Below are 11,275 nucleotides of genomic sequence, written 5' to 3'. Positions count from 1 at the left end.
TGCCTAATATCCAATCCACAGAATTTATTTCAAAAATGGTGAGCTTCACTAAGGTGATAGCAGCAGCCTGTCCACAGGCTGATCAACAAAATTTTGTCTTTGATCCATGGTTTCTGCTCCTTGGAGTCTCCCAAGGTACATTCTGCCACTGCCGGACCTAGAATCATAGTCTCCTTTCCTGCCAGCCTTCTCACCCTGCCAAACTTATCATATCTAATTATTTGACATCATAGATATTATCAATCCCTAGGCCTCTCTAGCTTTCTGCTCTTGCAACTCTTTTTACATTGTTTTTGTCACCTAGCACAGAACCCATACGAAGCCATCACTATTCTCTTGGAAATATTTTCAGTTCACTTCTTGGTTTTCCTATCTTACTTACCAAGCTCTCTTAGTACAGATCTAAGATGAGAATTTTAGTACAAATAATTTATGTGGGGAACAACCCCATGGAACACTGGTAAGGAAGAAAGGATGAAAGGTGGAAAAGGGAAATAAGATAGAATGTTTGCAAAGATAACCATCAATAGTTCCTCAAAGCCTTGCTCTAGCATGTTGCTCTTCCCATCAAGAGGCAGAGTTTGTTTCCTGCACTCTTGAATCTGCATTGACCATGTGCCCTTTTTTGAACAATAGATTGCGGCAGAAGTGATGTTACGCTAGTTCTAAGCCAAGGCTATAAGAGTCCTGGCAGCCTCTTCTTTTGCTTTCCTTGGATGCAGATCCATGTAAAGAAGCTCAGGCTAGATTAGTGAATGATGAGAACCAATGGGAAGAGAGAGGCCCAGACAGACCCCAGACATTCTACACATTGCGCTGAGGCCCAAAACCCATAAGTAAAGCCATCATAGTCATTCCTGATCCAGACAGGCAGGCTTCCAGTCAAGTGCAACTACATGAGTGACCCAAGCTATTACTAATCTAAGCCTGGGCACACCAAAGATTGGTAAAAAAATAACATATCTTTGTTGTTTTAAGCCCCTTTGTTTCGGGGTAGTTTGTTACATTGCCATAAACGAAATGGGGACAAAGCCAAAAAAGGGTGCAATTACTAAGCAAGTTACTGCTATGGGAAATGAGTTTAGTCCTACTGGGATACTTTGGAAAACAGTATAGAACATGCTTCACAGTTATTCCATGTGAAGGGTAAGGATGCTAGTGTAATCCACTAACTTGCTAAGAGTTATTTGCTTAAGTCTTCTTCTAGTGACAGTTACTATTTGGTACTTAAAGCCTGTCCAACACTGTGACCCAAACCTGCTCAGCAGCCACACACAAAAAAATGCCTTCAGGCAGACAGTCACAGTATCAGCAATAAGCAGTCTTCTGTGACAAGAGGTGAACAGTGGAAGGAAACAGGAAGAGCATCAACACAGGTGAAAACCCAGGCCTAGAGCAGTCCAGCTATCTGCTTTCTCCAATCCTAGAACTGCAACAGCTAAAGTGGGTCACATACACTCACAGATTATAACCACTACACATCTATAGCTTCTAAGCTTAGCTGGGCCCCAAATGTTGCTTAATAATCCTTCCATGTTTCCCTAATTATCTGTTTACTTTAGTATATTTTACATCTATTTCAAATTTTCCCACTTTTATTAAATCTCCTATTCCACTTACCCCGTCCCCTTCAGTATCAGCAATCTGCTCTCTATCCCAATGAGAAAACAAAGGTCATCAGCTCAATTTTTTGCTACCTCACTTGCACTGCATTCATAACCATCCTTCCTTTCTTCCCTATTAATAGCACAGGAAAGGGTCAAGGTAAATGCAGCATTAATCTGGCACCTCTCCATCTCTGAACACCCCACCTTAGAACACAAGAACCCCTTATATACTTGCCTTTTTCTGTCTCTCTTATATCCCTAATGCATGAATCTCGAGTTATTGATCTGTTGAAACCCTACACCTATGGGTCTTTGCACCAAGCACTGTTCCTACTGCCTAAAATGTACCCTTCCCCAACTTTCCCATTTCTAGACTCTTCCCTGGCAGAGTCCTCCTCATCTTTTAGATCTCAACTTAGCTGCGACCTCTTCAGGAAAGCCTTCTTTACTTTGCTGCCCACCATTCCTCAAATCTATGCTTACCTCTGCCACAGCACTTTGGTCTTTTCTGAAATTGCTCATTCCTTTTTCTGATATCCTTTTCCTCCTCCTTTACCTCCCACTGAAAATAAGCTCCTCCAAATCAGGTATTTGCCTTATATATTTTTTAACCATAGTATCTACGCCTAGAACATACTTGGGGATTAACAAATAGCACCAAATTTGAATAAATCAATCAATCATCTCTTTTCCTTAAGTTACTTTCCAGAGTAACTTTAGTGGAAGCTGCAGGCAAGATTTATGTGTACTGTGGCCCTTCCTCTTTCTATCCTCTTTTTTCTTTTTAACATTCTAAGACGTATCATACAGGTCATGATAAACTGAGTCTCTTCTAAATTTGCATATAGTGAAAAATAACAGGTCAAAATGCATTTGCTTAGAAGCTCAGAAATCCATTGTTCAGTTAAAACTTGTTGCCTTGTTATAATGTTATGACAAAATAGGCTTCCATATTGGCTTTTAACATATAATTGTTAATTATCATCACCAAAGTTTCAAAATTTCTTCAGTTTTAAAAAGATTTTCATAGGCAAAAATGCATATAGTACTTGTATACTCACAGTGAGCTTATTTAATAATATGTTTGTAGAAATGTAAAATCGCTTTCTGTTTTATGGTCAGATTTGATATGCCTATAAAAATTAGTTTTTATAGATATGGTTTCTACTTTCATCAAAAAATGAGCCATCAACTTTAAGAGAAATGAAAAAATCAATTTGGGTCATGGTAACTTCTAAGCCCTACTACGTAGTCCTCGAATTTGTTCTTAATAGACCAGACTCTCTGCGAAAGACTTTGAAACAAAGAACATATACTTTGTCTCCTCCCTACCATGTTCTTGGCAACTAGGGAATGTGGGACATTTTAAGTCTTTAAGATAAAATTAATCACACTGATTTAGAATAACTAAAATCTTGTCAAAGTAATTCCTACCTTCTCCCTTCCCCACCACGTTACCTTTAGGAAGAGGAGACACACTTGAGGAAGCTCTTAAAGGCTGGTCTTCAGGGAAATAAAGACATTGAAATTCCACTCCAATTATTTTTTATTTCCTGCCACCTTGAATCCAGAATACATGTTACATTATGAAGTGTTGTATTCTTGACTCAAAACATCCTTCCAATTAAAATTTTCTTTTTAAAAAAAATTATGTTAAAGCAAAAATGCAGAAAAGAAGGGTAAATAAGATTAGTAAACCATCTGAAAATTATTGCATTTTGTAAACTTTGGTAAAATGTATGAAGCAGCATGTTTTCCAGTCTGCTTTCTCGGACTGTAGATACCTGGGACATAATTCAGTTGGCCATCCCCTGTTCCCAGATCAGCTCAGTCTTTGTTCAGCTCCATCTTCAATCTGGCATATAATTACTTCTTCAGCTCCTGTGCTATTTGGTTTTAAGCACCTCTTACCCCCAAGGCCTCATGGCTCTAAGGGCTTGTTGAATTTAAACAAGCACATTTAAATCTTTGTCTTTAAATGAGTAAAATAAAAGTCTTAACACCTAACGCAGAGTACTCTTCTATCCACCTACACTCTAAATGTGCACGTTGTAATTGTCTACCAGATCATAATGAGCATCTATCCATCCTCAAAATCAGAGAAAGGAGGGCTCATTCTAGAGGTAAATTTACAATAAATGGCTTTATTCTTGATTAGCTATGTGTGTTTGGGGACACAGAGATTGGCACCTGCATAATTTAACTACCTGATAGGAATCAGATGATCAGGGACACCTTGGAAATAAAGGTGGAAAAACGACAGTGGAGGAAAAACAAAAGAAAAAACAAAATTGTTAAAAGAAATTAATAAAATACAACTTAAGGAATTTTAAGCTTTACCTCTCATCCGAAAAACACTGCAAACTCATACAAACTCATACACACTCACACTGATGCATGCACACATGCATGTGCACACACACATATGCAATATAATCACAGAAATGTTAAAACTATTTGTCTTTCCTGAGAGTCAGGAGATGGTGGATTCTACCACTACTGCTGCTGGCAAATCATAAATACCATCTATGATTTTAGTTTAGCCTGAGTAAATGAGCAATCATTACATTTCTTCCACATACATACTTTACTCCAAACACTGGTAGATAAGTATTGAATGAGACCCTCATTCAAATACACTGTCAAAAATGCCACAAAAAAAGTATTATAACTATTAATTATAAGTAAAGTTTTTTAATGAATGAATAAATTAGTAAAACGAATACATTTTAATAGATAGGAGAATGGCACGAACCTGGGAGGCGGAGCTTGCAGTGAGCCAAGAATGCGCCACTGCACTCCAGCCTGGGCACAGAGTGAGACTCCGTTTCAAAAAAAAAAAAAAAGAAATTAAAATTAAAAATAAAATAAAATAAAATAAAAAATTTGTTTAAAGTTCTGTATAGATTCTGGATATTAGCCCTTTGTCAGATGGATAGATTGCAAAATTTTTTTCCCATTCTGTAGGTTGTCTGTTCACTCTGATGACAGTTTCTTTTGCTGTGCAGAAACTCTTTAGTTTAATTAGATCCCATTTGTCAGTTTGGCTTTTGTTATCATTGCTTTTGGTGTTTTAGTCATGAAGTCTTTGCCCATACTTATGTCCTGAATGGTATTGCCTAGGTTTTCTTCTAGTGTTTTTATGGTTTTAGGTCTTATGTTTAAGTCTTTAACACCCATCAATGATAGACTGGATATAGAAAATGTGGCACATATACACCATGGAATACTATGCAGCCATAAAAAGGATGAGTTCATCTCCTTTGCAGGGACATGGATGAAGCTGGAAACCATCATTCTCAGTGAACTAACACAGGAACAGAAAACCAAACAACACATGTTCTCACTTATAAGTGAGAGTTGAACAATGAGAACACATGGACACAGGGAGGGGAACATCACACCCTGGGGCCTGTCTGGTTGTGGGGGGGTATGGGAGGGATAGCATTAGGAGAAATACCTAATGTAGATGACAGGTTGATGCGTGTGGCAAACCACCATGGCACGTGTATACCTATGTAACAAACCTGCATGTTCTGCACATATATCACATAACTTAAAGTATAATAAAAAAATATATTCTAGAAAAAAGAGTTGCATCTGTATTGAATATGTACAGACTTTTTTTCTTCTCATTATTCCTTAAACAATACAAAAAAGAAAGTCTCAGCTAGGTTGGTAGGGAGTCCCTGAACCAGAGTTACCCATTAGAAGAATCTAGTGTTGGGCAGAAATGTCCTGGATCTGGTATTCCTGACATGTTCAGTCACTGGGTGGAAGCAGCTCCAAAGAAGGATGGTTTCGGTGTGAATGTTGTGGTGGATCCACAGGTATAGCAGTTGGAGGCTGTCAATTATGCTCTCCACAAAAGCTCCTCTTGAAAACAGAGCTGAGAAAGACACCTGCATGACCACTACATATGACTTTATTCCAGTTCTAGGAATCTATCTCAAGGAAGCAATCTAAATACCAACATAATAATGATAAAAAGTTTTATGAACAAAGATGCTCATCACAGTCTTTTAAAAAATAATTGAAAGGTAGAAACAATTTAAATGTCCAAGCATAAGGATTGGTTAAGTAGCTATAGTATGTCTACTTTACCAAAAATGCTGTGGTTATTACAATGGAAAAATACTTATATTTTAAGTAAAATTGAAAATAGAGATAAAATATGTTATAACTTTTAAAATTCAAGGCTTTGAAAAGATACATATTTTAAGACTGGCAGAAAGTAGACCAATATGGTAGTAATAGGAAGCTTTTTTTGCATTTTTGAATTTTCCAAATTTTCTTTATTAAAATGTATGACCATTAGCTAAGGGAAGGAAGCATTCAAAATAAAAAGGCAAAAAAAGCAAAATAGTTAAAATGATTTAGAATCGAAGTAAGCAGGGAAATATGAAGCTATAGAAGAGAAAACAAAGATGACAATAAAAATATCTGAAGAATACTGTCTTAATAATTATGGCACTAGTTGTGGTGGCTCACTCCTACAATACCATCACTTTGGGAGGCCCAAGCAGGAGGATCCAAGGCCATAGTGAGTGATTATCATGCCACTGCACTCCAGACTGGGTGACACACCAAGACCCAGTCTCTAAACACAAATTCTGGAAAACAGTTTCATGGCTCCAACATAACACTGAACAAAGCCAAAGATGGGAAAGGAAAAGAGAATGGTTTTATTTTAATTGTTGTATTGGGTTTCTAAATGAAAACTGATGTTTCATATGCTCTTCTATGACTATTCAGTATAGGTGTTTCACCGTCATTGTAAGGAGTATCTTCTGTATATGTAGGTATGTGTGTTCATTAGCGCATTCATTTTTCAACAGGTGATTGAACAGTTTGAGAGTAACCATTTGCCAGGTACTGTGCAAGCAAATCAAAGGTCACAGTGTAAAATGAGAAAGGGTATGTTTTGGCCCTCTATTCTAGAATTGTTTATAGAAAGTGCATAATTTAAGCCCATATGTCCCATATCCTAAAGATACCTGTCCATTAAATACAGTGCTTTTCATTGCCTTTTCAGACTCTCTTCATTATGCACATTAGTGACAATGTAATTGCAATTTGATTAATTCACATAAACTAAGAAAGGAGGAATTATTCATTCATTTCTGATTTTTTTTTTTTTTTGGACCATGGAAAGTATCCTGAGTCCTACTATAGTCTGCCAAACCCTCTCAGGGTAGACCTCTATTTGCTTAAAAGAACTAGTTTCACAGACTGCTGTCATGCACCCTAATTAGACAAATGTGTTTTCCAGGTCTATTTGAAGGACATTCTGATGTAATGCATACCTATCTTCTTAATCTTCTTATTCAGCTTATGCATATTTATTTTCCTTTAAAATCCATCAATAAATGATCTGTGATCTTTAAGTAATTAATTTAATGATTACATGAATTAAAATAATGCACATTGCCTTAAAGGAGTTAGTATTTTCTGTTTATGTTACAATATTGGCCTTGGGTAAATATCATCCATTGCCTGAATTTCATAATGGTTCAAGGATAAACCATTTCCTCTTTGTAATTCAGTAAGTTTGTTCCAGAGGAGCCTATCGCTCCTCTACTCAACAATGAATGAAATGCATTCAAGGACCTTACGGGACCTATTCTTAATAAGATGGAATCCTTTCCCAGTTTGTTAAATTCACTGAATTTATAACTCATTGTTACTGATGAAGGAATTAATCCAAGCCTATTACCAAGTTGATCTCCTAAAATTCATAGAGTGAATTTGGTGTCATTTTAAAAAAGAAGTAAAATAACAAAAATAAAAATACAAAGGATGTCAGTAAGTTACAGATAGGAGGGCATACCTCATATTCATCACCTGGCAAACTACAGAAAAGTTTCATCAAAACTGTTTTATGCATCTGTGCAGTGCTAAACTCATCTGCTACCATCAGCACTAATAATGACAGGGATAACAATAATAATCTCTTACATTTACATAACAGTTTTTGCTTTGGGAAAAGATTTTCACATACATCTCTTCATTTAGTTCTTATAATGACTTTGAGTATCTAACATAAATGTTTTACAAGTCTCATTTTGTGAAAGAGAAATTATAGTACAAAAAAGAGACTGACCTGACAATAACATTTAGCTGGAGTTAGACTCCTACTTCAGGTTTTTAAAATGCTTTCAAATCAATAGAATTCATGATTTGCAATGTTTTCCCAAATTCTGTAAAAACACGCTTAGAACCATAAATTTTCATCAACCATAACAGGCAACTGGTAAGCAGGCATGTGATAAACAATTGAGATGTTAGAAAGAAAGATATGTCTCTGATGAGTAGGGCAAAAGTGAATGTAAGTCAAAAGATAACTAAAGACTATAGCTTCTGGAATAATAAACTGGTAGTTTTATTTTTCATTTGTTGTTTCAGAAAGTGTTTAACTTTTGATACTATCACCACTGGAAAATATATAGATTATTAGTAACAATAAATAAATCTCCATGTTGTCCAAATAGGTGTGCTTATCCAGGTCCACACTGTTCAAGTTTTATTAAAACTGTTTCATTTTAACCAGGTTCCCAGTATTGCATCTCCTAATACAAACACTGATATTTATCTGCTGATGATTGTTTTACTAACCAAATATTACATTATGCACGGTTTATCACATTATCCAGGGAGGTGACAATATTTCAGGAAAAAAATTAACAAATCAAAATAACTTTGAAAACTGTTTATATCCCATGTACAAAAGTACTGTCTATGCCTAGTTATTCACTACTATATCACTATGTATACAAGATATACATAAATCAGTTTTTAAATAATACCGACTTCCCCTTATAAATTCCTTTACCTATTGTGAAAGGAACCTAGCACCATTATGACACAGTTAAGCATTAGTCACAGTTTAATAAATAATTTAGTTATAGCCTCCTAGTCTATTATTATTATTTGGATTCTCAGAATGCATGTAATTACCTAAATTAGAAAATTTCCTTTGTACCAGGGATAACCAACTTTCTTTTATAAATAATGTTATTTTTGGTGATTTTTCAATATCAGAACAGTATAGTTTTAGCTAAGGAAATTACTATAAGCATTCAAATAGAGATTAATCTATTTATATAATGCAAATAAACTTCTTTTTGTACACTTAAATACTGAAAGAATAATATATACATTCAAATATTTGTAAGAAATTCATATAGAGGGGAGTATAAAATACATATGGAAAAAGAGGTATGTCTGCAGAAGTTACTTTGTAAAGAAACATAGTGGTTAACTACCACCCTCCCTCAACTATCATGTCAATCAAATTAGCATCATAAGAAGAACTCCAGTTCTACTATGATAGAGTAGCTTATATCAAATCACCCCTCTCATTGAGGAAAACTATTAAAGCTGAATAAAATGAAATTATTTTAAAAACTATTTGAAGGCACCAGGCACCAACCAAAGTAATTTCAACTCAAAACTCAGTCGTCCAAAAGGAAGTAAACGCATTAAAGTAAGCCCTATGTTGTTTACTACTTTTCAAATTCAAGGCATTTGCTGTTTCCTAAGTAGAACAGGATGCAAGACGGAGCACAAAGCTCCAGATTAGAACATTAAGAAGTCTTGTAAAGAGAGGAGGGCACAAATTACACTTTGGAGCTGTCAGCATAGTCAAGACATGAGGAATAGAGATCCTGGATAAAATGTAAATGCAATGAGGTGAGGCCTGTATTCTTTTTCCACTTTTAACCCCTAAAACATTTCCAGTTCCTCTTTCTTGGAGTGAGAAAATCAAAAGAGAAACAAGCAGAAAACAGCAACCTGAATACTAGGACATTAAAAAGAATATTCAGTAGTCTTATACCAACGAAGCAAAAAACTGGATTTTAGTGACGACTTGAAAAGCACTCCAGAATTTTATTTGAACCTCTAAATGACTATTTGTAAAACTAAGGGAAAACCATAACTAGAGTAGCCATCACAAAGATGGAAACCCAACTGCGAATTGTCTTAATCCTTGATTAGATTAAGGTAAATTACCTTTATTCTAATAATCTGTGAGGAGAAAATTAAATCCCCATGGAAACATATAATACCATACAAAACACTCTAAATTTTTAATATGTAAAAATCATCAAACACGCTAGGAATTAGGATCAAAGAACCAAACAGAGAAAAAATAATAGACAAAAACATAAATTCAAAAATGATACAGATTAAAGAATTATCAGATACAGTCTTTTAAAAGAAAACAGTGATAAATATGGTTTCAGTGGTAGAGGAAAAATAGTGAGAATAATCAGAGAACTGGGATTTATATTAAAAACCCAAAGATTATTCTAGAACTAACAATAAAACAAAATTAATAACTCAATTGCAGCCAGTTAGACACAACAGAAGATCCGATTTATGAACTTGAAAATAGGTTAATAGAAAATATCCAGAATAAAACAAAGAAATAAATAAAGATGATAACAAAAGAAGAAGCATTAGAGATATATAGGAAAAAGGTTAAAAATGTTTAACATACAAATATCTCTAGTCCTAGAAGGAAAGGGTAAGGAGAATAGGCAGAAATAAAATTCAAAGCAATAATGGCCAAGAATTTTCCAAAACTGGCAAAAGCATCAAGCCACAAATTCAAGAATGTTTAAGAACCCCAAGCAGGATAAACACACAGAAACCAACTACAAAAAAAAAAAAAAAAAAAAAAAAAAAAAAAAAAAAAAAAAAAAAAAAGCCTATTTGTAAAACTATTTAAAAATATACAATAATCAAAAAGGCAATCTCAAAATAGCCAGAAAAATAAAAATGCATTACTTTGTAAGGATTAGTAAGTTGGATAACTGATTGCTCATGAAAAACAACTGAAGCCAGAGAACAAAGCCATGATATCTTTAAAATGCTTTCAAAAAGTAACTATCAACCTAAGAAAACCAAACAACAACAAAAACTAAATAACCTGATTAAAAAATGAGTAAAAGATCTGAATAGACATTTCTCAGAAGAAGACATAAAAATGGCCAACAGATATATGAAAAAAATGCTCAACATTACTAATCATTAAGGAAAAGCAAATTAGAACCACAATGAGATCACCTTGCACCTGTTAGGCTACCTTCAAAAAGTTAAAAGATAGCAAAGGTTGGCAAGAATTTGGAGAAAATGAAACTCTCATACATTGTTGGTAGGAATACAAATTTGGTACAGCCATTATGAAAAACAATATGAAGACTCTTCAAAAACTACAAATATAATTACCATATGATCCAGTAATTTGACTTCAGGATATATATCCTAAGGAACTGACATGAGTATGTTGAAGAGATATCTGCTCTCCCACATTCATCATAGCATTATTCACAATATCTAAGATATGGAAGCAACCTAAGTGGCATCAACATACAAATAGATAAAGAAAATGTGTTCAATACACACAACAGAATAATATTCAGCCTTAGAAAATAAAGAAATCCTGTCATTTACAACAACATATGTGGACCTGAAAGATATTATGTTATGTGAAATAAGCCAGACACAGAAAGACAAATACTGCATGATCTCACTTAAGTGTGAAATCCAAAAAGGCAACAGATACAGAGAGCAAAATGGTGGTTAGTAGAGGCTGAGTGTTGGATGATGATGAAGAAAGGGGACATGTTATTCAAAAAGCACAAAGTTTCAGCTAGACAAGA

General features: G+C 34.7%; 1 protein-coding gene across 24 annotated transcripts in view; it reads right to left on the bottom strand.

The window, feature by feature from the left end:
• ZBTB20 (zinc finger and BTB domain containing 20) overlaps nucleotides 1-11,275 on the bottom strand; it is an 811,121-nt gene that overhangs the window by 599,435 nt on the left and 200,411 nt on the right. The gene's annotated exons all lie outside the window — the stretch shown is intronic.

This window comes from Macaca thibetana, chromosome 2, assembly GCF_024542745.1.
Source record: "Macaca thibetana thibetana isolate TM-01 chromosome 2, ASM2454274v1, whole genome shotgun sequence".
NCBI lineage: Eukaryota > Metazoa > Chordata > Mammalia > Primates > Cercopithecidae > Macaca > Macaca thibetana.
The sequence above is the reverse complement of the archived record's forward strand: the minus strand, read 5'-3'. Positions and strand labels throughout refer to the sequence as shown.